Source organism: Hemitrygon akajei, unplaced genomic scaffold (assembly GCF_048418815.1).
Source record: "Hemitrygon akajei unplaced genomic scaffold, sHemAka1.3 Scf000037, whole genome shotgun sequence".
Classification (NCBI taxonomy): Eukaryota; Metazoa; Chordata; class Chondrichthyes; order Myliobatiformes; family Dasyatidae; genus Hemitrygon; species Hemitrygon akajei.
Window position 1 is genome coordinate 5,419,958 of NW_027331923.1, and position 14,817 is coordinate 5,434,774.

At 47.1% G+C, this 14,817-nt stretch overlaps 1 protein-coding gene across 1 annotated transcript in view; it reads right to left on the reverse strand.

The window, feature by feature from the left end:
- The window catches only part of LOC140720160 (zinc-binding protein A33-like), a 489,530-nt gene that overhangs the window by 147,480 nt on the left and 327,233 nt on the right, over window positions 1-14,817 (reverse strand). The window lies entirely within an intron of this gene.

A 14,817-nucleotide genomic window follows, 5' to 3' on the forward strand; every position in this document is an offset into this window, starting at 1 on the left:
GACATTATGGTCACTGGACCCAAAATGTTCGCCTACACATACTTCTGTCACCTGGTTTCCTAATAGGAGATCAAATATTGCATCCTCTCTCGTAGGTACCTCTATATATTGATTTAGAAAACTTTCCTGAAAACATTTCACAAACTCCAAGCCATCTAGTCTTTTTATAGTTTGGGAGTCCCAGTCAATATGAGGAAAGGTAAAATCCCCTACTATTACAACTTCCTGTTTCTTACATTGGTCTTCTATCTTTATGCAGGTTTGCTCCTCCAATTCTCTCTGACTATTGGGCGGTCTATAATACACCCCTGTTAGTGTGGTCACACCTTTCCCGTTCCTCAGCTCCACCCATATGACCTCTGTAGACAAGCCCTCCGGGCTGTCCTGTCTATGCACAGCTGTGATATTTTCCCTGACTAGTAATGCCACTCCTCCCCCTTTCATCCCTCCCCCTCTATCACGTCTGAAACAACGAATATTTCTATCATGTATAAACCTTAGTTGGGAGATTATCTTTTTGTATTAATGTATTAAAAATAAATTATAAATTCTACCAATGAGAATTACAAATTCTCTTACTGAAGGATTCATATTCAAAATAGTATCCAACAAATCAGATTCTTGCATATATGGGAACCTAGATAATTATTTTTTGAAAAAAAGTCTAACCTGAAGATATTGCAGTAAGTGTGTATGAGAGAGAGAATATTTGCTAATTAACTATTCAAAAGTCATCAATCAACCATGACAAAATAAATGAAAATAAAAATAAATAAATCTGCAAAAAAAAACAGATCCCCTTAATCACTAAAGATTAAACAAGTTTGGGAGAGAGAACTTAATATGACCTTTGTTAATGAAGATGGTCAAATCTTCTTTAATATGTGCCAATCAGTGTTTAATTCATTTTAAAATTGTTCACTGTTACTATTTAACAAAGGAGAGACTATCCAAAATATTTCCTAACATAGACAATTATTGTGATAGTTATAAAACTGAAGTAGCCACTTTTTCACATATGTTCTGGTCATGTTCTGCATCAAAATCTTTTTGGAAATCTTTATTTTCTACAATTTCTAAAGCTCTGAAAATTAATTTACAACCTAATGTACAAACCTTTGATTTCTGTCTATACATGCAGTCCTCGCATGACCTTTATCCTCCTCCACCTCACTCTCTGCTCTAACACTCTGGTTCCCTCCCTCTGCAAATCTTTTTAACACCCCCACCCCCGAGCCGCACTGGCAAATCTACCCACAAGAATGTTGGAGTTCAGGGGCAAACCATCCCGTCGGAACAGGCCCCACCTTCCCGGGAACAAAGCCCAATTGTCCAGAAACATGAAGCCCTCCCTCCTGCACCATCTCCTTAGCCACGTATTTAGCTGCACTCTCCGCATATTTATATTTACAGGGACTTTACTCCTGACGCCGGTCCCGGGACCCGACCCGTTCACAGACCCAGAGCGGAGCCGGAGCAGATTCTCAGCCATTGGTTTCCATCCCAGGTCGCGAAGAAAGGATAAAGTTTCCCCGTGAATTTATTCCCAGTGAAGGTGTGGAGATGGGACTTGGTCTCCGCGTTGTAAAATGAAACTGTCCCGGACTCGTAAATGAGATAAACTCCCACCCTCCCGGGGATAGGACCGGCGGCGAGATGGAACTCGGGGGAGGGGAGAACACCGAACACGTCATGATCCCGATGTAACACGTCACCATTCCGCCTGATGATCCAGAATCCGGTCTCCGGACTCTGACTGACCCGTCCCTTCCTCTCCCCAGACTCTGCGGCGACTCCCAGAAACCAGAACCGATTCCCCATCACCTCCACCTCCCAGTAATGTCTCCCCGATGTGAATCCCTCCGATCCCAGCACACATTCCCAGAATGTGAATCTCTTCCCGGTGTCAGGGAGATTTCTGTGGGTCCCGGTCCGTCTCACACTCTTCCGATCCTCAGACACCTCGAGATACGGATTCGCCGTTTCTACATCCAGGGTGACAGAGACTGGGGGGAGAAGCAGAGAATTAGAGAGTCCCCGGGGACCGGTGGGAGACTCGGGAGGCGCGGCCCCGGGGTTCGGGGGCAGGCGGGCAGGGCGGCCCCGGGGATCGGGTGGAGACTCGGACAGCGTGGCCCCGGGGATCGGGGGGAGACTCGGACAGCGTGGCCCCGGGGATCGGGGGGAGACTCGGGCAGCGCGGCCCCGGGGATCGGGGGGAGACTCGGGCAGGGCGGCCCCGTGGATCGGGTGGAGACTCGGACAGCGCGGCCCCGGGGATCGGGTGGAGACTCGGGCAGCGCGGCCCTGGGGATCGGGGTGGAGACTCGGGCAGCGCGGCCCCGGGGATCCGGGGGAGACTTTAACCTTTGACTCGACAAAAGCAGATGGACAACTAATGTCTCCCCAAGGGTTTTCCGCTGGACGGAGAGCAGAGAGACCCCTGGCCCTTGACACCTCAGACAGGGGAAACATCCTCCCTCACTCCTGCCTGTTGACCCCTGAAAGAATTTTGTGTTTTCATGAGATCTCCTCTCATTCTTCGAAACAGGGAACAGAGAACATAGAGCAGTACAGCACAGGAACAGGCCTGTCATACAATATTCATTTCATTTGTGAGTGTGAAGTGGGGCAGTGTGATGGTTTGAAACAGTAAAGGAGGTGATAATGGGAACCAGTAGGGGAGAGATGAATGGCAGATTGAACCAGGAGGGGAAGGGGTGGAAAGTCCTTGGGTGAACTGTGTGTGTAGACGTAATGAGAAGCTAAAGGGGGCAAAGATGGCAGATGAGAATGACTTTGTCCCCTTTCCCACAGCCCCATCCCCCGCAGCCCCTCATTAGGACAGGGGATGAATTTGCAGGGACCCTTAAGCAACACAGGTCCTGATGAAGTGTTTCAGTCTGAACCATGGACTTTTTACTCTTTTCCATAGGAACTTCCAAGCCTGCTGTTCCCACAACGATTTGTGTGTTTTAAATATACTCAATTATTTGGCCTCCACAACTGCCTGTGGCTGAATCACTATCATGTTTGATAAAAGAATTCCTCCTCATCTCTGTCCTAAATGGATATCCCTATAGTCGGAGGCTGTGCTTACTGTTCTCGACCCACCCATATCCTCCCAACATCAACTCTCTCCAGACAGGAGTCAGAGAGATCTGGCGAGACCCTTCATCAGGACCTTTGTAGCTTGGATTACCAGCATCTGCAGATTTTCTCCTGTTTGATTTATAAAGCAGAAGTTAATAAGTAAACTTCTTAATTAGTCAGAGTCTCAAAAATTATGGGGAGGAGGTGGGAGAATAGATAGACAGATAGATAGATAGATAGATAGATAGATAGATAGATAGATAGATAGATAGATAGATAGATAGATAGATAGATAGATAGATAGATAGATAGATACCTTATTCATCCCCATGGGGAAATTCAACTTTTTTTTTAGGGTTGAGTGGGATAATAAATCAGCCATTCTTCTAAACTCCCATGAGTACAGGCCCAGAACCATCAAACACTCCTCATATGTTAACTCTTTCATTCCCGGAATCATTCTTGTGAATCTTCCGGACCCCTTCCAATGCCAGTACATGTTTTCCGATAGAAGGGACCCAAAACTGCTCACAATACTCCAAGTGTGGTCCGACCAATGCCTTATAAAACCTCAGAATTACATCCTTGCTCTTGTATTCTAATCCTCTCGAAATGAAAGCAAACATTGAGTTTGCCAATCTTACCACTGACACGAACTGCAAGTTAACCTTCAGGGAATCCTGCACAAGGACACCCATGTCCCTTTGCACCTCTGATTTTTGAATTTTGAACTGTAGATATCGGCAGCTGGACTAGTTTCAACTGATCACCAATTCACACAGGAAATGGGATACCCAGCAATTTACTACATCGCAAGTATTTATTATCCTGTACTAGCAGCGATTGGCATCCCTGGTAAGTAACTGGAATTGGCAGGTACTTTAAGTGTGTGTTCTGTTCCTGTAAAATTTCTTACAGATGATGCCTCATCAGATAAATGTTTTAAGCCAGTTCAGGTTTAACTATATATTTCATTTTATTCTTTCATTGTTGTCTGGAACTTTTGTTCGTTTCTGATGTGCGTTCATTTTGTCGACATTAACAATTACTTAATGTTAATATTGAGAGTGTTCCCGCATTTTACCGTACTCGACCTTCCACCTTTACCTGCACGTATTGTTAATGGACAGATTCAAGTTCATCTGCCACCTGCACATCGAAACATGCATTGATCTCAGCGATTCCTCATTTTCAAAATGTTATCCTAGGAGAAACGGTCTCCCTGAGTCCATTTTAATCCCATATATATATATATAGAGCCTTCAGCATTCTCAGCTACAATAGTGGGTCTGTCTAGATGATTTGGTCAATAAGGCGCCCAGTGCAAAATCTGCTGTCAACTGGAAAGTTGCGACTAAACTGTGACTCGTTTCCGCGTTTATCATCCAATCGAAGGACAGTGACGGAGCCCGTAAGGCCAACATTTCCACTCTCCGAATTGAAACTTGTCAGACCCGGTACAGGATCAGATGTCTGAGGGTCACTCAATCCGACTCAACGCATTTCTATGCAGGCATAACAAGTAAAAATTATCAGAGCTTCTTCACACGAACCTAACTTTTCTTTGCTTCGTTGCAGTTAATTTAGTGGCGATTGTGATCCTGTCTCTGGGAAACTGCGGACTCTCTAAATGCATCTCCCGTTACCTGGTGGGAATGGCAGCAGCTGATTTATTGGGTGTTATTATTTCTGTTGTACTCCTTCAAATCAATAATATTTATATTTATGCCCGTCCTTTGCTCATTACACCGGTTTGCGCCGTGACGCTTGTCCTGAGTGTCGTAACCATGGACTGTTCTGTTTGGCTCACGGTGGCTTTCACGTTCGATCGCTGCGTTGCAATCTGCAGTCAAAAGCTGCGGGAACGATACTGCACCGAGAGGATGGCGACTATTGTGATAGTAACTGTGGGTTTAGGAAGCTGTGTAGAGAATGTTCCAATGTACTTTATAATCAAACCTTACCTTATCATTGATAACATACCCTGGCGATGCGTTCTAAATTCCGATTACCTTACTTCAGCAACGTGGAAAGCACAACAATTGTTTAACACTATAACGACACCTTTACTGCCGATCGGTTTGATTCTACTTTTTAATGCTTTAACAGTCAGTCATATTATCGCGGCAAACAGAGTTCGCCGGGGGCTCAGGAACAGCAAAGAGAAAAAGAATGATCCAGAGGTGGAGAACCGGAGAAAGTCAATAATTTTGTTGTTCGCTCTGTCAGCCAATTTCATAATGTTGTGGATTCCCTTTATTGCATATACTATGAACTGGCAAGTTCAGAATTACTTTTACACAGACAGATATTTGAACACCCCGACGTATATCCTGCAGCAGTTTGGGTTCATGTTGCAGTTTCTCTGTACCTGCATCAACACGTGTATCTACACTCTGTCACAGAGGAAATTCAGGGAAGAGCTGAAAATTGGAATCAAACGTCTGGTTACATTAAATGGTCGGCTCTGTAGGTAAAACGCAAATCGAATGCAAGCGTTGACGGGAGATCAAATTAATTTCTATGTGATTTATAAGCGTTGCAAATGTGCCTATGTTCCTGTGGCCAGGTGACAGAATGTTAGTAGTTTTTTTGTTCCAGTAATGGCAGCAAAATTAATTAAATTTAACAAACAATAAAAGGTGCTGCTATTAATCCAATTTTCTTTTCAAAATTTTGGATTAATGCTAGAATCTGGTCCAACAAACTGTGTGAAGTCAGTGTGAGTTTTCTCACATCGGTAGAATTCCATACGAATTCACTGGACTAATGGATCATTCCCGGGTTTTCTGTGACAACTGGAAAAATGTGCCTGAAACATGGAACACCTGCGTCAGTCGAAGTGAGCTCTAATTGTACAATTTCATTTCATTTTTCAATGTTTATTGATTTTCAAATGAAGAATAGACAAATCGGAGGAGTTTAGCAAAGAGATAATATAACAGCAATAATAAAATCCGAATGTATATAATGTCGAAATCAAATAGGTAAACTTTTTAATTTTCACCAAGCTTAGACATGACATAGTGGAGGGGAGCCAATAAAAAACAGTAGGTGGATTAGATTCTTTCCAATGTAGCAAAATAGCTCTCCTAACAAGTAAAGTTGAAAAAGCTATCACTTGTTGAGCGGAAGCAGACACTTTGCTTGCTTCCTCTGGAATAATCCCACAAATTGCTGTGAGTGGATTAGGTTGAACATCCATATCTATAACTTTAGATAATATTCCAAACACATCCCTCCAAAAATTATTTAAACTTACACATGAACAAAACATATGAGTTAGAGTAGCCACTTCCGCATAACATCGGTCACAAATAGGGCTTATATTAGGAAAAATATGCGTCAATTTATGCAAAATATGTGACGACTGTTTTCTCATCCAGAAATCGCGTGAGCCCTTCTAAAATGGAAGTCTGAAGCTTCAGGACGCCCCTGCCTGACCAATGAATGAGCGGGTGTAGCAAACATACTGAGAAGATGATGGTATCAGTAATGCAGCTGTGGCGTGAAAAAGCAATGCATCCCACCCGCTCCCGAGCAAGGCTGTCAGAGGTTACAGGAACACTGATGTCACTCGCAAGAAGCACATCACTTGGATGTGTTGGCATTTGCCGATGGGAACACGAATTAGCGTTACAACGGGAATCTGTAGTCATCCATTCATCAAGGGAAATTCATCAGGAAGGAATTTCATTCCCGATCCATTTTTTTGGGGCAATAACTGCGCATTTACTTGTAATTTCAACGCCAGCCTGGATTTTGTTTCGTTTTAAACTCCCTCGCAATTAAAATGCTCACTTTGCAGAAGTGTTGAATCTAATATTTTGTGTCCACCAATGTTGTGAATGTAAAATTAAAGTTTCGCAAATTGCGATGACCTCAGAACAGGACCCGACCACACAGCACACGGCACGGTTGTTGAATTCCATAAAGATAAACAAGAGAAATTTTTAAAAAAAGCTTCACGATGTAGATCCATTGGGTTCTGCCGGAGCATTCCCACCTCCGTTGCATTTACTGTTCTGTCCACTAGATGGCGCCAACTGCTAACTCTCTAAACGGTGAAGAGAGGTCATTCGGGGGGCAGCTGTAGAATGGAGTCAAACAACTGGTCGCTCTGTAGATTAAACACAAATCCCATCGTAAGCTTTCCTGGTAGCTCAAATACGTTTCTGTGTCATGTGTATGTCTGCTAAATATGTCACATATTCAGGTGACCTGGTGGGCGGACACTAGTAGCTCAGTACACAAAATGCTGGTAGAACACAGCAGGCCAGGCAGCATCTATAGGGAGAAGCGCTGTCGACGTTTCGGACCGAGACCCTTCGTCAGGACTAGTAGCTCAGATTGGGAATCTCACTGTGAATCAGATTTAATTTCACTGGTATATATCCCGAAGTATGTTGCTTACCGCCGACAAAACCTCTAAATAATAATAAAGGTATAAATTACACCAGGGTGCATATATAAAAGATCAAATGAAATTGAAAACGTGATGCAAAAAGAGATGGAAAATGCTGAGCTTGTGTTCATGCCTTAACTGTCCATTTAGAAACGTGGTTGCGTCGTTAATTTATGTTTTCCTTTCTGAAGCGGGAGAGGCATTTTTTTTTTTATCGATGTCGGTTCTTCTACAGATTACCCGGCACCGTAGGAAAGGCGCAGCTCGAATATCTTCGCCCATTCTGTCGGCGACTCAATTTCACAGACCTACCTGAATAAATTCTTCCACTAAGTTTCCACTAAACCCTGTTTATTCAGATTTTCATCAGAGACCGAGACACCCAGTTATGTGAAATAACTGAGTAAACCATGAGAATAGTTATATTAATCAAAGGGCATCAAGTGGCAGTGGCATGTAACTGATAAAGGCGGATGTTATCTATAGCTGATGATAGTTGCCGTATTTTCCTGACTATATTTAAGACACTTCGTTTTTAAGGCATATGCGTGATCATCGCCTAAACACAGAGGCCTGAATTGACAATAAGTTTTACTCGCGCTATTCCTGTGCGTGTAAAGTCCTGTACCTTCATTATAACTCCAACAAATCATGTCGGAATATTCCATAATCAGCCCTGATAAATATTTTGTTTGGGAAGACCCACGCCTTCATACCGTTCATGAAACATTGTACGGTCGGTCCTCGTTGTCCAATGAAAGAAGGATAACCGGGATAGAGTGAACTTTGACGGAGTCTGAATCTTGATAAAAACTTGAGACTTTAGAACAACAAGATGACAGTGGCTTTGGTGAACGTTTTAGTTGCCTCTAGACAGACAGATCTTTCCGTCGCATATCAGCAAATGAGAACTCGCGTTTTATTTCTGTCTGAATGTCTCTTGCCTCTCAAATTCCAAGCCTACAACAACACACCCTTTATGTGATACGGGGCCCAGAACAATTGCCGACACATCAAATGCGGCCTGACCACGGTCCTCTAAAGGCTCAGCATTATCTCCTTGTTTTATGTTCTATTCTCCTTGCAATAAGCGCCAACATTGTACTTGCCTACCTTTCCACAGTCTCAACCTGTAAGTTAACCTTCTGGGAGTCGTGAACGAGGACCCCCTATGTTCATCTGCACCTTCTCCCTATTTAGATAATAGTTCACACTATTGCTCCTTTTACCAAAATGCATCATCATACAGTTCCCAACACTGTTATCCATCTGCCACTTTTTTGCCCATTCTTCCCATTTGTCTTCAGTCCTGCTGCAATCGTATTGCTTCCTTCCTGTAACGTCATAGGATTTTATCTTGTTAACCAGCCTCATGAGCAACACTTTATGAAACACCTTCTGAAAATCCAAGTAAATGGCATCCTGTGCCTCTCCTTTGTCTGTCCTGCTTGTTACTTCCTCGATGTGTTACACGAGCGTGGCTGTGGACGAATCCAAGTGCAGAACACGGGCGCAGAGGCAGAGTCACGAGGCGTTCTTGACGTAGCGAGCGTGGAAACGGTATCCAGGAGCGATGCTAGACTTAGAACTGGCAGTCCCAAGAACCATGCAACAAGGTTACTCACACCGGCGTCGACCAACAAACTGGCAGCTCCTTGATGTGATCACAGGGTTTTTATCCGGCATTTGCTAATGGAATGCAGGTGTGTGTAGTTAGTGGCACCTGGGAATGATTGGAGACTAAACGAGGGGATTCAGGCCCACTTCCTGAGGTAACTAGCAAGGTGGGGGATTGCCAGAAGGGACCATGACAGTACCGCTTCCTCCAGGGGAGCCTCCCGGCGATCCTCCAGGCCTGTCCGGATGGTCCCGATGAAAATCATGGGTGAGGGAAGGGTATAGGATGAAGGAGCGGGGGACCCGGGAAAGCTCTTCTGGACCGTACCCTTAGCACTCTACCAGGTATTGGAAATCCCTGCCCCTAAGGCGCACATCCAGTAGTCTTCGGACGGTGTATGCCGGATGGTTGTCGATGATACGGGCAGGTGGGGGAGTCTCAGCCGGTGGACACAAGGGGCTGACGGAAACTGGCTTTAACTAGGAAACATGAAATGTCGGGTGGATGTGCATAGATCTTGGCAGTTTTAGGCGGACTGCTGCGGGATTGGCAACACTTGTCCCAGGAAGCGAGGGGCGAGTTTCCTATGTTCGTTCTTGAGCGGGATGTCCTTGGATGCAAGCCACACTATCTGCCCCAGTTGGTACTGAGGCGTCGGAGTCTGGTTTCAGTCGGCCGTCTTCTCATTGCGTTTTGCTGATCGGAGTAGGGCCGTGCGTGTCTCCTCTCAAACCTTAAGTCACCGATCGATATGGTCCTGAACCGACAGTAACGCAATCTCGTCTTCTTGTGCGGGAACAGAGGGGGTTGGTAGCCCAGGGACACCGGAATGGAGACTTTCCAATGGCGGAGCTCACCAGAGAGTTGTGGGCGGACGCAACCCACGGGAGGTGGTCGCTCCAGGTCGATAGGTTGTTTGCCGTTACACAACGTAGCGTCGCCTCCAGGTCGTGTTTAACCCGTTCCGCCTGCCCGTTCGTCTGGGGGTGGAAGCCGGATGACAGGCTGACCGATGCACCTGAGGCTTGATAGAAGGCCCATATCTGTGAGACGAACTGGGTACCTCGATCGGAGACAATGTCCGCGGGGATTCCGTGGAGGCGGAAGACGTGACGGACGAGAAGATCTGCGGTTTCTTGCGAGGAAGGGAGTTTAGTGAGGGCCACAAAGTGTATCGCATTGGAGAATCGGTCTGCCAGGGTGAGGACAGTGGTGTTTCCGTGAGAGAGGGGTAGACCGGTGACGAAATCTAGGGCAATGTGTGACCAGGGACCACCAGGGACAAGTAGATGACGAAGTAGACCCGCAGGTAGTCAATGAGAGGCCTTTCCCCGGAACAGATGGAACAAGCCGAGACATAAGAACGGGTGTCCCCCTCCATGGAGGCCACCAAAAGAGTTTCCTCAGGAGAGCCAGGGTCCGATCACTCCGGGTGGCAGGCGAACCGGGATGTGTGCCCCCATCGGAGAACCTGAGACCTGACGGAGACGAGCACGTAATGGATCGCCGGGTCCATTGCCAGGGTCAGGGTCGTCCCGCTGGGCTTCCTTTACTTTAGCCTCGATCTCCCAAGTGAGGGTGACCACCTCGCAGGATGGTGGGAGGATCGTCTCGGAACTGGAGGGGTCAACCTTGGAGTCATGCTGGCGGATAGTACCGCGTCCGGCTTCCCGTTCCTGGATCCTGGACGGCACGTGAGGGTAAACTTGAACCGTTTAAAAAACAATGCCCAACGGGCCTGGCGGGTGTTCAATCGTTTGGTGATCTGAATATACCCCAGCTTTGAGAAGATGGTGACTCCATGCAGCGGTTCAAATGCCGAACTAATGAGTGCTAGATAGTACTTGTACTTAACTGTTATATTATTTAGGCCTCGGTGGTCGATACAAGGCCGAAGCGTCCCGTCCTTCTTTTCTACAAAAAAAAATAACCGGCGCTTACCGGGGAAGATGAAGGCCTGATAATGCCCGCCGCGAGGGACTTGCTCCATGGCTTCTCTCTCCGGTCGGGATAGGTTAAAAAGGCAACTGGTGGGCAGCGGGGCCCCGGGGAGAAGGTAGATGGCACAATCATATGGGTGGTGCGGAGTCAGGGAAAGGGCCTGCTGTTTACTGAACACATGTCCCAAGTCATGGTACACTGTGGGGACGCGGGACAAGTCGACGGTTTCCACAACAGGCGGGGTTGCAGTAGCTTCTCTGGGAGACCACAGACAGTTGGCATGGCAAGACGGGCTCCATTCGGCTGTCCTCCTGGTAGACCAGTCGATATGGGGATTGTCCTGGGTCAGCCATGGATACCCCAAAACTACCGGGGCTGGAGGTGAATGAATGAGACTGAATCGTATCTCCTCACAATGGTTGCCAGATAGGATGAAGGTCAGGGTTGGCGTACAGTGGGTTACCCGAGCCAGCAGTTTTCCGTCCAGGTCCCGGGCCTCCAGGGGGTGGTTAGCGGCTCGCGAGGTATTCCGGCCTGTGTGGCCATCTCTTCGTCCAGCAGATTGCCCTCAACACCGCCAAAGTGGATAGAGACAGGGATTGTTGTTGGTAATTCACGGTTGCCGGGATCTGCATCCGATTCTGCGGTGCTGAAGGGAGCAGCATTCGGCTCACCAGGGCTCCCTCTCTCACTGGTGCCCTCCCTTTTGGCCGCTGAGGGAAGGTATCCCGGAAATGCCCTGGCTGGCCACAATAGTAGCTATTCCAAACACTCCAACTCCGAGTTCGTTCGGCCGGGGAGAGACAGTTCCGTCCCAGCTGCATCGGGTCCAGGGGGGTGGGGACGGTCATAGCGGGAGCCACACTGGGAGCGGCTGGGGAAGGGGGGCTGGTTGTGACTGGTTAGGTGGACCTTGGGTTTCCCCGACGAGCAGGGCGACTGGTTCTCTCTATCAGACGCTCCTGAGGTCGATAATCATATCGAATGGCTCGCGAGATCAGAGAGTCCAGACAGTCCGTGTCGTCCCCCGCGGCCAACTCATCCTTTATCTGGTCCGAGGGGGCCTGTCGAAACACCTCCCGTAGGGTCTCGTCATTCCACCCGGAGTCTGCGGCCAAGGTCGGGAACTCAATGGAATACCTGGCCACACTTCGCGAAGCCTGACGAAGAGTAAGCAACCGTTTCGCGGCGTCCTTTCCGCGAATGGATTGTTCGAAGACTTTCCTAGTTTCAGGGACAAAGGAGGAATAGGAGGAACAAACCTCTGGTCGCTTATCCCATATCGCGGTTGCCCAGGCCAAGGCATCCCCTCGTAGCAGCCCCATGATGTACGCAATCTTTGGTTTATCGGAAGTTTAGGTGCGTGGCTGCAGCTCACAGACTAGGGAGCATTGTAACAGGAAGGCCCGGCACCTACCTAGGTCCCCGGTGTAGGGTTCAGGCTCGGGTACATACGGCTGTCGAGGGGATGGTGTCGCTGATTCCGGGGGCGAAGCCATCCCGAGCACTGCGGTTTGGGTAGCCGGCGTTCTTGGAGGGGACGGAGAAAAAGAAGCGGAGACCCGGTCCACTTGTTCACTGACCTTCTGCACATTCGTTGTCAGTGTCCGAAGGTTTTCCGTGATCTCCCGAAGTAGTTGGTCGTGGGCGCCCAATAGGGAACCCTGGCTGGCCAGGGCCTGTTGTACGGAATCCGTGTCCGCTGGGTTCATCGTGGCCAGTTCGCTCTGTTGCAAGGATGTGGCGGTGGAATGAACCCAAGTGCTGAACACGGGCGCGGAATTGGTGCCAAGGGAGTCTTTACCCGGAGTCCTGGTTTAAGTCGAGATTTCATGAACGATGCTAGTCTTGTAACTGATAGTCCTAAGAACCATGGAACGAGGTTACTCAAACACGGGTCGACCAACGATCTGGCAACTCCTTGTTGTGGTCACAGGGTTTTTATACTGCATTTGCTGATGGACAGCAGGTGTTTGTAGTTAATGGAACCTGGGAATGACTGGGAGCTAAACGAGGTGATTGAGGCCCAATTCATGAGGAAAATAGCCAGGTGGGCGATTGCCAGAAGGGACCGTGACAAGTCCCTGGAATGTTCTCGAAGTAAGGTTACTACCCTGGTGAGATTGGATTTCTTTAGGTAGACCTACCAGTGTGAAAAACTTGATAAGTGCTTTTTCCACAGTCTTGGCCCTGATGTGTCTGAGAGGCCCCGCTTCAGGGAACCTAGACGCAGCACTCATGATTGTTAACAGATACTCATAGCCAGCTGCACTTTTTGGCAATGGACCAACTCAGTCCACTATGAACCTAGAAAAACGTTCACCAAAAGCAGGTATTGGTTTAAGTAGTGCTACTTGAATAACCTGATTAGGTTTCCCCACAACTTGACAGGTATGGCAAGTCCTGCAAAAATTCACAACATCCTTTCTTAGATTAGGCCAGTAGAATTCTTTCATAATCCATTTCACTGCCTTTCTCACTCCAAAGTGTCCAGCTAAAGATATACGATGAGCCATGTTTAAAATCTCAGCCCTGTAAACTTTCGGGTCCACAACTTGATGTTCAGTGGCCCAATCCTCACTCGCAGGCACAGTAGGTGGTTCCCACTTCCTCATTAACACCCCATCCTTAAGATAATATCCTACTGACTCTTTCTGAACCTCCTGTTCTGTGAGAGCTGTCTCCTTTAACACAACAATTTCAGAAGCTCGGCTTTGTTCTACAATGAATTCATCCCGGAAAGGGATGAACCTTTCTCATCCTCCTTACTACCCAAATCCTGCTGTAACATGGAAGATAGAAAAGTCTCTGACAAATCCTCGTGATTTGAACTCTTGTTTTTGCTATCATGGGTCTGAGAATCGCGCTGCCCCGAACTGTCTGAATCAGCAGCCTTTTTAGACATGCTTCGGGTTACTGCGCATGTGGGTTAAACATCAGCATCCCTGTGTGAGTCGTCAGCAACAGGCTTGCTTGTTAGCTGCACTGTGGAGCAGATTTTACTCTGTCTCCATAGTAACCCATACAGGTGGTCTCTCAAAACCAAAACGTCCCTTTTTCTGCACATCACAATCGTGAAAAGCAACTCCAAAACCTTGAAGGTGTTTACATACAAACGTTAAAACAAAATTTAACAAACTGGTACATACTTCAACAGGCCATTGTAATGAAAGCAGGGTCAAATGTCACGAAACCAGTCCAAATTTCACAAGTTCTTTATTCAAAAGTCCAGAAACAGCATCCTTCTCAATATTTTCAATAACATTTACTTCAACCAGCTTTCATCTCATCACCAACTTTTAGAAAACCGTCTAACGCAAGTGACCGAGAATCCTCAATTTCCACTCGTATTAGGTTAACCCCTTACTCACTGAACCAAGTCCATCTGACACAAAAGGACTGCATTCGTTTTCAACCGAGTCAGACACCTCAGACCTTAGCTGAGTTTCAACACAAGGTTCAGCACCCTGGGATTTCACAGGTGCTTCAAGAACCTGATTCAAGACCAGCTATTTCAAGCTGAAAAAAATCACCAGGATCCAACACTGGACCTCCCAACTGCCACATCTCTCTCTCGAACTGTCTCTGTTATTCCGCATCCTCAGCCCCGAGCAGTTTTACTCGCAACTCATACTCATACTTCATTTTGCTAACTGAAGCTGAATCTCAGCCTCGGTAAACGAGCCCCCAATTTTGTTACGTAGCCCGTAACGGGTTAAAAAGGACCAACAGAAATGGACACACCTGGAGTCTGAGTCTT